Source organism: Spinacia oleracea, chromosome 3 (assembly GCF_020520425.1).
Source record: "Spinacia oleracea cultivar Varoflay chromosome 3, BTI_SOV_V1, whole genome shotgun sequence".
NCBI classification, from domain to species: domain Eukaryota; kingdom Viridiplantae; phylum Streptophyta; class Magnoliopsida; order Caryophyllales; family Amaranthaceae; genus Spinacia; species Spinacia oleracea.
In genome coordinates this window covers 87500283-87515273 of record NC_079489.1, presented here as the reverse complement: position 1 = coordinate 87515273, position 14991 = coordinate 87500283, and the positions used below count along the sequence as shown (strand labels likewise).

The 14991-nt window shown below is 36.8% G+C and overlaps 1 long non-coding RNA gene across 1 annotated transcript; it reads left to right on the top strand.

The window, feature by feature from the left end:
- The first annotated feature begins 5421 nt into the window (after positions 1-5421).
- LOC130470426 (uncharacterized) lies at positions 5422-12203 on the top strand. Its single transcript, XR_008930720.1, has 3 exons — positions 5422-6046; positions 8261-8380; positions 11612-12203. It is a non-coding gene; the product is annotated as an uncharacterized lncRNA (long non-coding RNA).
- Positions 12204-14991: the final 2788 nt, after the last annotated feature.

Sequence of the window (14991 nt, the reverse complement as noted above, 5' to 3'; positions counted from 1 at the left end):
CTTATAGTGAAGCTATGAAATCCATAGATGTTAGTTTATGGAAAGAGGCCATTAAAAGTGAATTGGATTCAATCATGTCTAATCATACTTGGGACTTATGTGATTTGCCTAAGGGGTCTAAACCCATAAGTAATAAATGGATATTTACTAAGAAGAAGAAACCCGATGGATCTATTGATAAGTTTAAGGCTAGACTTGTTATTAGAGGTTTCACTCAAAAAGAGGGAATTGGCTTTTTTGATACCTACTTAGCCGTGACTAAGATTGCCATCATTAGGACTTTAGTTGCTTTAGCGGAAATTCATGACTTAGTGGTCTATCAAATGGATGTTAAAACGACCTTTCTTAATGGTGATCTTGATGAGGAAATTTACAAGACTCAACCGGAAGGTTTTGTGGTTAAGGGTCAAGAGCATAAGGTGTACGTGAAGACTAAAAAGTCTTTGTATGGTTTGAAACAAGCTCCTAAGAAATGGTATGAAAAGTTTGATAGTACCCTTAGGAGTGATGGCTTTGTGACTAATTCTTCGGACTCTTTGTGTGTATTCTAAAGTGTTTGATTCCTCTTGTGTTATTATTTATCTCTATGTTGATGACATGCTTATTATGGGCACTAACCTTGTGGTTGTAAATTACACTAAAGATTTTTTGTCTACTAAGTTTGAAATGAAGGACTTAGGTGAAGCCGATTTGATCCTTGGTATCCGGTTGACCAAGCCCAAGGATGGGTTCTCAATGAGTCAAACTCATTATGTGGAGAAAATCTTGAAGAAGTTCGATTACTATGATTTGGAGCCAGGTAAGACTCCTTGTGATGCAATTGTAAAGCTTACAAAGAATAAGGGTCCAAGCGTGTCTCAAGAGCAATATGCCAAGGTAATAGGAAGTGTGATGTTTTTGATGAATTGCACATGTCCCGACATTGCCTATGCGGTAGTAGATTAAGTCGATATACTCATAATCCTAATAGTGAACAATGGAATGCATTTCATCGTTTGCTTAGGTACCTAACGGGTACCATGGAGGTATGTTTTCATTTTAATCGCTTTCCTAATGGTTTGGAAGGTTATTGTGATGCTAATTGTGTGTTAGATAATGATGAAGTTGTTTCTACTTGTGGCTATGTGTTTATGTTGGGTGGAGGTGCTATCTCATGGAAGTACGAAAAACAACCATGTCTAGCTCGCTCCACCATGGATTTGAATTCATTGCTCTTGAGTTGGCATGTCAAGAAGCGGATTGGTTAAGGAGTCTTCTAGCCGATATTCCATTGTGGGGGGGAGAGAACTTCCCCGGTATCCTTGCATTGTGACTGTCAAGCGGCGATTGGTGTGGCTAATAATAGCAACTACAATGGTAAGAAGAGGCACATACACCTTAGACATAGTTCGGTGAGGCAACTACTCAAAAATGGACTGATTGCATTGAACTATGTAAGGTCCGAAAGAAATTTGGCAGATCCTTTGACTAAGGGGTTGGCAAGGAACCAAGTTCTTGACTCGTCGAGAGGAATGGGGCTTAATCTTATGAAGTGAATATGATAAGAATTACTAATATTCCATTCCTATGTCAGTTTGTGTTTGTAATGCTTAGTGTAGGTTGAATTCGTTGGAATTCTTAATGGATTTATACTTACGTGGTAGGTGCTCTAGCTAAGCATTTATACTTAATGGATTTATTCTTAATGGAACTCTTAATGAATCCTAAGAGATGTTTTGTGCTATTGAGAAGCACAAGGGATTAACCTACGTGGTTGTGAAGACTTGCGATCTTCTATGGAAACCTGGACGGTTTCCTTGAGCTTCCATGAGAACTAAGGTATACGCATAGCTTCAAACGCATTCATTTTGCGGAGTTTACTAGATCTTTGGGGTGATGTATGTGTTGTGGGGGACTTGACTTAAATCTTAGAGTTTCAAGGTTAGTCCACTCTTTGATCAAAAGTTTAAGGGTTTCAACTTTCAAGGTTAGTCCATGATAAGCGGCATTTATGTCACTCTTAGGATAGACTTTTCCTCTTTTTATTCTTAATTTTGTTTGTTTTCTTCCCCCTTTGTGCTTGTTTTAGTCCCCTTTGCCTTTCCTTGCTTAGTTGACTTGGGTTTTCCCAATTACCGTCTTTTCCCCTTTTTTTTCTCGCTTTTGGCAAGCTTTTGCTTTTCACGGGTGTGTTAATGTGTAGGAAAATAGGTAAAGAGGACGGAAAAGTCAACAAAAATCAACATCATCCCAAGGAAAAGTCGAAGTGAAAAAAGGAGTCATGAATTCAAGAGCTCAAGATGTTCGACCAAACCTCTGAAGTGTTCCGCCGAACCAAAGTAGACTCTCTGAAGCAAAGAAGCCTAGAAGTTCGACTGAACTAAGCTGAAGGTTCGGCCGAACTCCTTTAGGTCCGGCCGAACATGCCTAAAAGTTCGGTCGAGCCCCATAGTAGGAGAAGTTCCTGATCCTGTTGGTATTCGGTCGAACCAACATTAGGTTCGGCTGAACCTACCCCCTAAGTTCGGCTGAACCTTCCTTCAAGTTTGGGCGAACTGAGGACTCGAAGAGTTCCTGATTGCTGCCAAGTTCGGACGAACCTGATGCTGGTTCGGCCGAACTCCTATGTAGTTCAGGCGAACCTACCCTTCGGTTCGGCTGAACTCCTATGTAGTTCGAGCGAACCTGCTGTCAGCGCTGGCATCTTTTTCGGGATAATTTAAAGCCTTTTGGGAATTTTTGTTGTACCCTAGTTTAGAACAAAAACAGCCTAAATTTATTTTGGAGAGAGAAAGTAAGGAACTTCATTGATTGCTCATTTTGTGCTTGGGATTCTCCCTAATCTTGGATTGAAGCTTCATTGTAAAATTCTCAACTCTGATTTTTATTTATTGTCATTAGTTTCTGATTTTTCTTAATTTTGTCTCTTTGTTTCTTCATAAATCAAAAAACCCAAAAATAGGCACTTTTATATTTCCTTTTCTTTTTCTCTTGTTTACTTGGATTTTCCTAATCTTCTATTAGTCTAGACTATTTGGTTGGACTATTTGGTTAGAGATTTTAGCTTTGATTAATTGGAAATGCATGCTCCTATTCAATATATCATGTTGAAATTTGTGGTTAACTCCATGAGTGAGTAGTCTCTTACCTAGGGGTTTGGGTGTAGCTTAGGATTTCCATGTATGGGGGATTTAAGGTAGAATTCATTAGTTCTTGCGATTAAATGCATAAGTTGGGGGGTACCTCGTTGCTTGCTTGGTTAGACGTAACTTTGCTTGGCCAATGGAATGCGATGCATTGATTTGGCAAGGAATTGTGAGTCCTTGCGCAACAAACGTGGTTTAGACCAAATCAAATACGTCAATTTCTACAAGCAGCGCATGTGGCAGATCGGAATCCCGTACGACCTGGTCGAACCTGTCATGTGCAAATCATTTGGTGGCGTCGTATGATTTCGATTGGATTTATTTTGATTGACTCTCTAGTCTTTGGGTTAGTGCTGGAGCATGATTCATTGTCTTGTGAGTATTAAAGATCGATTCCCCTTTCAATTTTTCTTTGCGAGTCTAGTGAATTCCAAAACCCTTAATCCCCTATTGCATGGTCCCCTTGGTGAACCCCGACCCCCTAGTGTCTTTCATCCTTGTTTCTCGTTTTAATCGTTTATTTTGCATTCTCTTTTTCAACAAACAAACCCGCTTCGAACTTGCTTATGTTAGCAATTTTAGCTACAAAACTTGCAATTCTCCGTTGATATCGACCCTTGCTTGCCTCTCTTCTTGTTTCTAGTTGTTAGTTTAGGTATTTAGATTGATTTAGGTGTAAGACTAGCAACGAACTAGTATTTACCTCTATCAAATTGGCGTCATTGACGGGGAGTTGCGGCTAAGTTTAGGAGTTTTTGGTGTGTAAGTCTAGTTCATTTTATCGCTTTCTTTCTTTTTTTTTGATTGTCATAAATTCTAATGTTTGTTTGAGTGCATGCCAAGGATTCCTACCTCTACTCTCATTCCTCAAGACCCGGAAATCGAGAGGACATTTGGAGCTAGTCGAAGGATCTTGCAACGAGCATCTACAATCATTGATCATCAACAGGAAAATTCATTTCCTTTTGAGGACGAAGATTTAGAATATACGGACGGAGAAACTGAAAGCCTCCGATCCTTCAAGAGTAGTTCAAGTGATACTTTTGTAATGGCCCATGAGTTGAGGAGTTACGGTGCCCCGGGGGCCTATGAGGGAAAAATTGCCATCTTACTTCCGGCCTTGGAAGTCATCGACTTTGAGTTACGACCCACACTTATTGGGATGGTTCAAAGGAGCCAATTTACCGGGTCAATACGAGAGAGTCCTAGGGAACATCTAAAGACTTTTGTCGATTATTGCTCCACGGTGAAACACAATGGGGTAACCCAAGAATATATCCGCATGGCCCTCTTCAAGTTCTCCTTAATCGGTAACGCAAGGAAATGGCTCGATGACCTCAAGGCAAACTCCCTAACCTCTTGGACCGAGGTGACGGAGGCGTTCATCAACAAATATAGTAGTCCCGCGCAAACCGCGAACTACCGCTCCAAGATGATGACATTCAAGGAAAGGGCCGCTGAAACCCTTCAAGAGTCGTGGGAGAGATTCAACGAGCTTATTCGTCAATGCCCCGACCATGGCATAGAGATGGGGGTGCTTCTCCGTTGTTTCTACCACGGGATTTCTAAGGCCTCTAGGACAACTCTAGATGCGGGAGCCGGGGGGCCAATCATGAACAAGAGCTCGGAAGAGATTTTCGACATCATTGATGAGGTGGTGGGAAATTGTGAAGATTGGAACGATAATAGGAGAGAAGGTGACAAGAAAGGAGGAAGGTACAAACTTGAGCCGATCCATGCCTTGAGCTCCAAGTTTGATGCTCTCGTCACACAACTTCAAAGGTCAAATTCTATCCCTTCTTGTCCTCCTACTCCCCAATCCCCTTTTAGTTTCATGTCTTGTGCTTTGTCTTGTGACTCCTTTTGACCAACCCATGGAACAAGTTAATGCTTTTAATAATGCAAGCAACCAAAGGTTTGATCCATATTCCAACACCTATAATCCCGGTTGGAGGCACAACCCAAGGTTTAGTTGGAAGGATGATCAAACCCAAAGTCAAAATCAATTTCAAAACCATGGGAATGGCCGAAATCAAAGCAACTATGAGGGTGGGAGTTCAAACTATTATGGGGGTCCAAGGAATCAAAAGTATGCCCAAAATTTTCAAAATTAAGGTTAAACCTCAAACTTTCAAAGACCACCACCACCAAATTTCCGAAGTCAAGGGAGTTACCAAGGTCAATCTTCTTCTTCTTCTCGATTTCAAAGACCGCCTCCACCAAAAATCTTTCAAAATCCTCCTCCCTATTTTCAAAGACCGCTCCTCAATGCTCCACCTCCTCAAGAGTCCAATATTCACTAGTAGAAAAAACCCCTGTTGCAGCCCCCTTATTGCAGCGTACATGTATTAATACGCTTCAACAACCATTTGGTCAACGCGGGTCAAACCCTTTAAAGGGTTGTTGCAGCGTACAAATTAATTGCCCCCTGCAAAAGAGTTTTTTGCAGCGTACATAGTAAAAGCCCCCTGCAACAGCCTTTTTATTTTGCAGCGTAAAGGGTAAATGCCCCTGCAATAGCATTTTAGTAATTTTTTTCGCTGCAACGTTAATTTAGACCAAACATTTCTATCTCAAACCTCAACACCAATTTCGCAATTCATATCCCCGCTCAATACTCCCTTCTTCTTCCCTCATCTTTCCCTGTGTCTCGCCCATCGCTGGTGGTTCTCGCCAGTCGTCTTCGCCGTCGCCGCTGGGTCTCGCCCGTCGCCGGTGGTACTCTACCAAGAGTCTATTTCCTCGCCTCCTCACCGGTGGTTCCCTTCTCGGAAAACCACCGCATAAGTTATTCCCTGCTCGAAAACCACCGGTGAAGTCATTCCCCACTCGAAAAACTAAGCTGCTTTGCTCGGTTGCTGGTTTTAATCTCCGTCATCCTCCTCGCCGCGGCCGACCGGTCATCTTCCCTGTCCAATCAGGTTTGTTCGTTTATCTTATTTTAAGAATTAGGGTTTCCTTTAATTCTGCAGTGATAATGAATTGTTGTTTTGTTTCTTCTTTGGGCGAGACTGTGAGTCAAATTTTTGTTGCTGATGAATTGTAGATTCATGTAGAGAATGTGGTAAACTAATGAATTGCCTGTGGAGAAATTCCAAAAAAAAATGCCTGTAGAGAAAAGTAGGAGCATTCAGATTTAGAACTCAGTGATGCTTTGTCATTGCCTTGTCATAGATTGTCACCTTGTGCTTTACTATGGGGGGCTTTTTCCTAATTATCTATGAATGCCATGTAGCGTGATAGACAGCCTTACGAAACATTATAGGATTATACTGTGCTCCTGCCTCTTAATCCTCTACTTATGTACTTTCAGGTCGCTTTGACTTAATCGATGTCTTTAATTTTGGGGTTCAATATCGTATGAATATAATCAAGTCCAGACTTATTTTCTTTGTCCCTTTCATTTGCTTCTAAAGTCTGAGGTAGTTAGGTTTGCCAGTTGTCAGGGATTGATTAACTTGCTTTTGTTGTTTTTTACATCAGAGTGCTCTCATGAGTCATGGCAATCCATTTTATGATATAAACTTGGCCTTGGATCCATTTTATGAACTTGGCCTTGGATCCATTTTATGAAAGGAGTTGGTACATTGGCCTTTGTATTGATACCAAGATAACCAACATCGCATTTTCTGGATGTAAAATCACAATGAGAAAAAGATGGTCGCATTTTCTGGATGTAAAATCACAATGAGAAAAACACATAGAGCACAAGGCTCACTATTCTCCATACTCCTTGACTTAATCTATTAATAACCGCCAGACTCTGTAACAGATCTTCCACATAATTGTCTTCAGATATGGCTGAATATTCACGTACACATGAAGTCCTAATTAACAGTAATTAATATGGGAAAAGTGCATGTTCAGACTTGGATGTTCCACACTTTTAGTTTGTGGCGGGATGTATTTAGTGAGACTTCAAATTGAACTCTTTTTGAATTTGTGGGTAATTCAAATTATTTTTTCTACTGTTTTCGGGTGTGTGATAGTTGTTCTGATTTTTCCTTGTTGTAATTGTTTGTAGGATCCATATTTGAAGTATAAGTCTATAATCATATATTACTACGATGCATGTTATATGTTATAGCCTTAGATGTACACTACACTCGGGTGTATAGTGAAAATTGTCGAAATCGTTGATGTTATGAACTGGTGTTTCCTTTATTGGTTTTTAGTTTTATATATTTGGTGGTATGGGTCTTTGATGAGTCTATGGAATCTAGAGACTGTTCAAATCATAGTTAAGGATTACTTTTATGTCGACCTTTCTTGATTGTTCAATTTTCTCACTGTTAAGATCTTGCCTTGACCAAGTTGAAGAGTTTACTGATTCTTGTTTTTAAATTTCCAATAGGAATCTTATGTTTTCATATATTTACTTGATTCTGTAATTGGATGCTTGTTTTTTGTTTCCCGGGTTTAGTGATTAATTTTTCATTTTTATCGTATGGTTGTTACATCTTATGCTGTTTGTTGTTGCTGATTTATTTTGGTATTGGGATAATTTGCAGAAATATTGTACAGTACGTCGTTTTGCACTGTGTAACCAGATTTTCTTCATTCGGTAGTTTTTCATGGGTAGAACTTCAGATTATACATGATAGTGGCCAATAAACTATCATTTTAGTCCTTACTGGAAAACAAACTAATTCGTTCTTATTTTTAAACAAGAAACTAATTCATCCATTGCATCAAATAAATAATTTGTAGATAGCATCTACTGGACTTATTGATTTGATGTGCCAAGGAATTCTTTGTGAGTCTGACACCACTTTGTGTCTTGTGAATGTTACCCAGGATGGCCATGAAAAGGCTACTACTCCTTAATTACTAATTATTGTACAATTAGTGTCTTAGGCCTTAGTGTATATTTTACCAGTGATGCACAAATTATTGCCTTTAGAGGTACAACGTTTGCGCCATATTTCTGTAAAAAATCTTTATATAGTTAAAGTGAGCCCTGAATGTGTTTTCAACGATAAGCGCTAAGGTATTGTTTCTTGTAGATTAGTAAGGTATGTTACTAATAATTGATTTGTTCTTCTTCTGTTAAACTCAAGGTAAAAGTGATAGTTTATATAAATTTGGTTCCTGATACTCAGGTTTCTTATGAAATTTTGATTTTTGATCAACAGATGCGTTGGAAGAAGACTTGATCCAGTGACAGGGAAGATTTACAACGTTATAAATTTTCCTCTTGAGCTAAGGAAATAAAATCAAGACTTGTCACTCGTGCTGATGACACCGAGGAAAAAGTATGCAACTATTTACCCATTGTATCTCCTATACTCCTTAATAGCATGTTAGCATCTCAGATTGCATAACTTTCAGTTCTAGTCATCATATTAATGTTCTTATATATATGGAGTCTTGGTTGTTTACTATACTACACCTGATCTGATCATATGTTCCATAGAGAAGTTTCTTGAATTATCTCCTGATTCAAGCAGTGGAATTCTCACAGGAATCTTTTCCATAAGCTGATGCTTTCACTCTAGGTCCTACAGGACATTATCATTTAGAATTTGACATATTCTTTTCTGAGAAGAGAGAACTAACAAACACTCTGAAGCAAGTGACTTCTTTTTTTCATCTTATTAAAGCGATATGGGAACTCTTTCAAACCTAAATAGTAATCTGTCATAGTTAGTAAAGCTATTATGTTCTCTGGTGGTTTGTCTTGTATTTTTTTTTAGAGTATTTATTTGAGGTCTTTAAAAGCAATTAGCCTCGTGAGTAGAATTTGGTACTTGAGCCAAGTCCACAATCTCTTTAATGTCTAGGTGTAGGCAATATACTACGAAGCACTATATATGTCTTGAATATGCCATTGGTGGGCAATGCTAGAGATGTTTTCAGTCAACTATACAACTTCTTTGCTTAAATTCCTATCTCCATATCCATGGTTTTAGGTTTCTTCACTGTGTGCACTAAATTTGGGTAAAGATTTGTTTGCCATTTCACGACACACCATATGAACTTAATCTAGGTAGAAAAGGAGTTTCTCTGGCTTGTACAGAGAACTTCAGTTTTATATTTTCCATTCATCATGTTTACAACATTGGCTATTTTTCCTAATAAATTCCACAAATTCACAGACTTGGAGAAGATCTCGTAAGTCTACAGTGCTTGTCCATTATGATTTATGATTATCACAAAAGTTGAAGATTGTGAATAATGTGTGGGTTTTAACCAAATAGGAAAAGCTTCTTGGATTAATAAGCATTTGTTGTTGTCCAAAGATCCTGATTTGTGAACAATAAACCAAATAGGAAAAGCTACATATTTTCTCAGAGTATTACACTTATTACATGTTTAATATGAATAGTTTTAACTTTCTAACACTCATTCCAATCTACTTATGCAAATTTAAGGCTTGTTTGGTCGTTATAGGTCATATTAGGCTAAAATGAGGCTTTTTTGCTCCCAAATATGAAATAAAGAACCTTAGGACTCATTTTAAACATATTAAATGTTTTATATGATTAGTTTTAACTTTACAAGACTTAATCCAATCTATTTATGCACATTCATGACTTCTTTGGCCGTTATAGGTCATATTTAGGCTAAAATGACATTTTCGCTCCCAACTTTGGTCTAACGAACTTAAAAACTAATTTCAAACTTATTACATGATTCATATGATTATTTTTAACTTTTCAAGACTCAATCCTATCTATTATGCACATTTGAGACTTGTTTGGTCGTTATAGGTCATATTTAAGCTAAAATGAGACATTTTCGCTCCTAACCTTGAACTAAAGAACCTAAAGACTCATTTTAAACCCTTTACATGATTAATATGCTTAGTTTTAACTTTCTAAGACTCATTTCAATCTATTTATTCACATTTAAGGCTTATTGGGTCGTTATAGGTCATATTAAGGCTAAAATGAAGCATTTTCGCTCCCAACTATGAACCAAAGAACCTAAGGACTCATTTTAAACTTACTAAATGTTTTATATGCTTATTTTTAACTTTCTAAGACTCATTCCAATCCATTTATGCACATTTAAGGCTCATTGTGTCGTTTTAGGTCATATTTAGGCTAAAATGACATTTTCGCTCCCAACTATGAACCAAAGAACCTAAGGACTCATTTTAAACTTACTAAATGTTTTATATGCTTATTTTTAACTTTCTAGGACTCATTTCAATCCATTTATGCACATTTAAGGCTCATTGTGTCGTTATAGGTCATATTTAGGCTAAAATGACATTTTCGCTCCCAACTTTGAACTTAAGAACCTAATGACTCGTTTTAAACTTATTATATGATAAATATGCTTAGTTTTAAGTTTCTAAGACTTATTCTAATCTACTTATACCCATTTAATGCTTGTTTGATAGTTATAGGTCATATTTAGGCTAAAATGAGGCATTTTCGCTCCTAACTTTAAAATAAAGAACCTAAGCACTCATTTTAAACTTAATACATGTTTAATATGCATAATTTTAACTTTATAAGACTCGTTCCAATCTATTTATGCACCTTTAAGGCTCATTAGGTCGTTGTAGGTCATATTTAGGCTAAAATGACATTTTCGCTCCCAACTATGAACTAAAGAACCTAAGGACTCATTTTAAACCTACTAAATGTTTTATATTCTAGTTTTAACTTTCTAGGACTTATTCCAATCCATTTATGCACATTTAAGGCTCATTGTGTCGTTATAGGTCATATTTAGGCCAAAATGACATTTTCGCTCCCAACTTTGAACTTAAGAACCTAATGACTCATTTTAAACTTATTATATGATAAATATGCTTAGTTTAAGTTTCTAAGACTTATTCTAATCTGTTTATGCACATTTAATGCTTGTTTGATAGTTATAGGTCATATTTAGGCTAAAATGAGGCATTTTCGCTCCTAACTTTAAAATAAAGAACCTAAGCACGCATTTTAAACTTAATACATGTTTAATATGCATAATTTTAACTTTATAAGACTCGTTCCAATCCATTTATGCATATTTAAGGCTCATTGTGTCGTTTTAGGTCATATTTAGGCTAAAATGACATTTTCGCTCCCAACTTTGAACTTAAGAACCGAAGGACTCATTTTTAAATTATTATATGATTAATAAGCTTAGTTTTGAGTTTCTAGAACTTATTCTAATCTACTTATACCCATTTAATGCTTGTTTGATCGTTATAGGTCATATCTAGGCTAAAATAAGGCATTTTCGCTCCCAACTTTAAAATAAAGAACCTAAGGACTCATTTAAAACTTATTACATGTTTAATATGCATAATTTTAACGATCTAAGACTCGTTCCAATCTATTTATGCACCTATAGGCTCATTGGGTCGTTATAGGTCATATTTAGGCTAAAATGACATTTTCGCTCCCAACTTTGAACTAAAGAACCGAAGGACTCATTTTAGACTATTAGGACATTGTCATTAGTTTCTTGAATGTTAAAATGTGATATTTAATTTGTATTTAATCTAATGTTTAATTTAAATTTCTGTTTTTGTAAAGGTCTACACTCCGAGGATTGCGCCTTATGCGAGGAATTTGATGTGGTTCGTGAGCAATGGGCTAAGTTTTTTACCAACAAGTATTTATTATTGGCTTTAGCGCGCTTGATCGAGTTGGTTTAGTTGTTATAGAATAAATTTTATATTAAAATGTATGTTTATGTTGAAATTGGAACATATATTTAAATGTAATATGTGCACTTTGGTTTTGGGATATATAGTATACAAAACTCCAGTTGTTGTTTTTATATTTGTTATACAGGTTGCGTTATTCTATTATTGTTTTGACAGGTTTCGATCTATATTTGGTGCAAGGCACTCTAGGTATCCCTAAACAAAATTAGAATTTTCCCGCCAAAAGTGCTTTTTTGCAGCGTACATATATGTTGTACGCTGCAACAAGGGAAAAAAATTTGGCAAAAATTCAGACTTGTTGCAGCGTACAAATAAATGTACGCTGCAAAAAATTGAGTAATTCAGACTTGTTGCAGCGTACAAATAAATGTACGCTGCAAAAAGTTGAGTCTTTTGCAGCGTACATATATATGTACGCTGCAACAAGTCCAAAATTTTGCCAATTTTTTGGCACTTGTTGCAGCGTACATCTAAAAGCCCGCTGCAACAAGTCTAAAATTTTGCCAATTTTTTGGCACTTGTTGCAGCGTACATCTAAAAGCCCGCTGCAACAAATCACTTTTTGCAGCGAACATTGTACGCTGCAACAAGTTCAGACTTGTTGCAGGCCCCCCAGTTGCAGCATACGATGTACGCTGCAACAGGGGTCTAAAAGCCCGCTGCAATAAGGGTTTTTTCTACTAGTGAACCCAATATCTTCATAACATTTCGTAAATGTAGCAATAAATTACCCATGGTCCATTACAAGGTCAACTAGCCCATAATCACACAAAAAAACTGGGATCATAACATCCATAAACTTTTGATTAGCTCATGAATTATTCATGTTTGTATAGCTTTTCAAACAAACTTCCCGTCCACATATCATTAGCCCAATTCTGAACGAAAAAGATATGAGCAATTTCCTAAAACCGGACTTAAACCGAACATCCTTCACTTTTTGGAATTAAACCGGATATCCGCAGCTATCTAATGAGATATCATAATACAAAAACAAAGATATCGTGACAAAAGTTATAAACGTTTTAAACTGACCTGCGACGTGCTTTATGCTGACTAGTTGTGCAATACGCTAAGTTTAGGCGTATTGCTTTAGACACTTGGCGTAAGCGTTGTGCCGAAGACTACTTGAAATGCGTCTGATTATTCATTCGAGTGATTTGACTTAATCTCTACCCCTTCCTATATATGCGAATCTTCCCAATAGTCATTCCACGTAGGAGAAAAATATCAAATAACCAATCATTTCCACCATTTGTATGCCCAAGGATTCCATTTTTGCATTCTATTCACCCAGATTCATTCTTTAAAACATCCAAAACTCAATCAAATCATCTTCAAACGCATTCAACTATCAACAACAATCGTTTGAACCTTTGAACAAGCTTTTGACATATCAATCAAATGCTTTTAATAGTAAATGTGCATTCTGAGGGCCCTAAATTCAATTCTCTATTACATAAATAAAAATATCTTGTTTTCAGTGTTACATACTTTAAAATTTATGAATTTTTCATGAAATACCCCCGATTTTTGAAGAAATTCAACAAATGTCCTCTACTTTCCATAATACATAAAGTACCCCTATTTCAATACTTAATACACCAAATACCATTGATGAAGTAATGGGTCCTTAATCAACACAATTAACATATAATTAACCCAATAATCTATTAATTAACCAACCCATACCCTCTAATTGACCCATATCGTTTTCTTTTCTCTCTCCCTATTCCTCATTCCCTTTCCTCCATGGAAGCCACCCCGCTGCTGCCTCCAACACCCCGCCACCACCACCACCTTCTCATTCCTCCATGCTTACCCCAAAAAAATAAATATGACCACCATTACACTCCCCAATTGCATCTCCTAATTTCGGCAATTTCAAGTTCGCACCTCAAACCAATGGCGTCACTTCCACCTCCACAACCGACGACGTATGGCCGATTTATTCTTCAATCTGTTACCCCCTCAATCCCAACTCACCAATACTGAATTCTCCAGTTGGGCCCAACCCACTTCAGACCTATCTTCGATCCGGGCTGATCCGTTCCTGAACAAATCTACGAATCCGACGATTGGAGCTTTGTCATTGTCCTTGTTTGGAGAAGTCTAAGAAGAAGATGAAAGTAATAATATTAGTGATAACGTACCCTCAATCTCATCAAAACGGGAATTTTGAATTTAATGTTTTTAGCTTGAATTTTTATGGGGTTGCTTCATATTTGATTGTTGCTAGTAATAATAATATGAACAATAATGAAGAGGATGAAGATGATGAATGGGAATTTAAGGGTGCATTTTCTGGAAACGGAAAATGGTGTTGGGGGAAGCCGACCCTTACTCGCCAATTGAACGGAAGGAAAAGAGAATGAAAGATGGAAGAGGAGGAAGACCATGAAAGAAATATGAAGGAAAGGAGAACGCTTATCGTGGAGGTGGTCGGAAACGGCGGCCGAAGAGGGTGAGAAGAGAGAAAAGAAATTGGCGACGGTGGAGGTGGGAAATTAGCAGCCCCAAACTGGAAGAAGAAATGGTAGAGAGAGAAAAGAAAAAAGAAAAAGAAAAAAGAAAAAGAAAAAAATAGGTTAATTAGGAGTTTAGTGGATTAAGTGGGGAAGAAATGGGTTAATAAGTGGGTTAATTGTGTTGATTAAGGGTTCATGACGTCATCAAGGGTATTTGGTGTATTAAGTATTGAAATATGGGTATTTTTTATGTATTATGAAAAGTTGAGGACATTTGGTGAATTTCTTCAAAACTCAGGGGTATTTCATGAAAAATCCGTAAAATTATTATTATCTAATAATTTTCATAATGTAAGGTTTAATATTAATTTCTTGTACATAATTAATTATTCTACTTGTAGAAGTAATAATTCATGTGAAGTTTGTGTAGATCATATTTATTACAAAAATTAATCATTTTTTCTTCTAAGTATAAATTTGATACATATGAAAGTACTCTCTATGTTCTCGAATATCCCTTTTGGAATCTTGACATTATTTACAATTGAAGAGAATCTTCTCATTTCTTTCCAATACGTACTTCAAAACATATTGATGTAAGATCTTATTTTATTCGTCTTAATGTGTAGTTTAACAATATCAAATTTTTATATTTTTCAAACATACGTATGTGGAGATATTTACGTTTAAACATTGAGTTAAAACGAGTTGAAAGTCAAAACATGACTAATATTTAAGAACGGAGGGAGTATTGGTGAATTAATATACTTTCTACCAT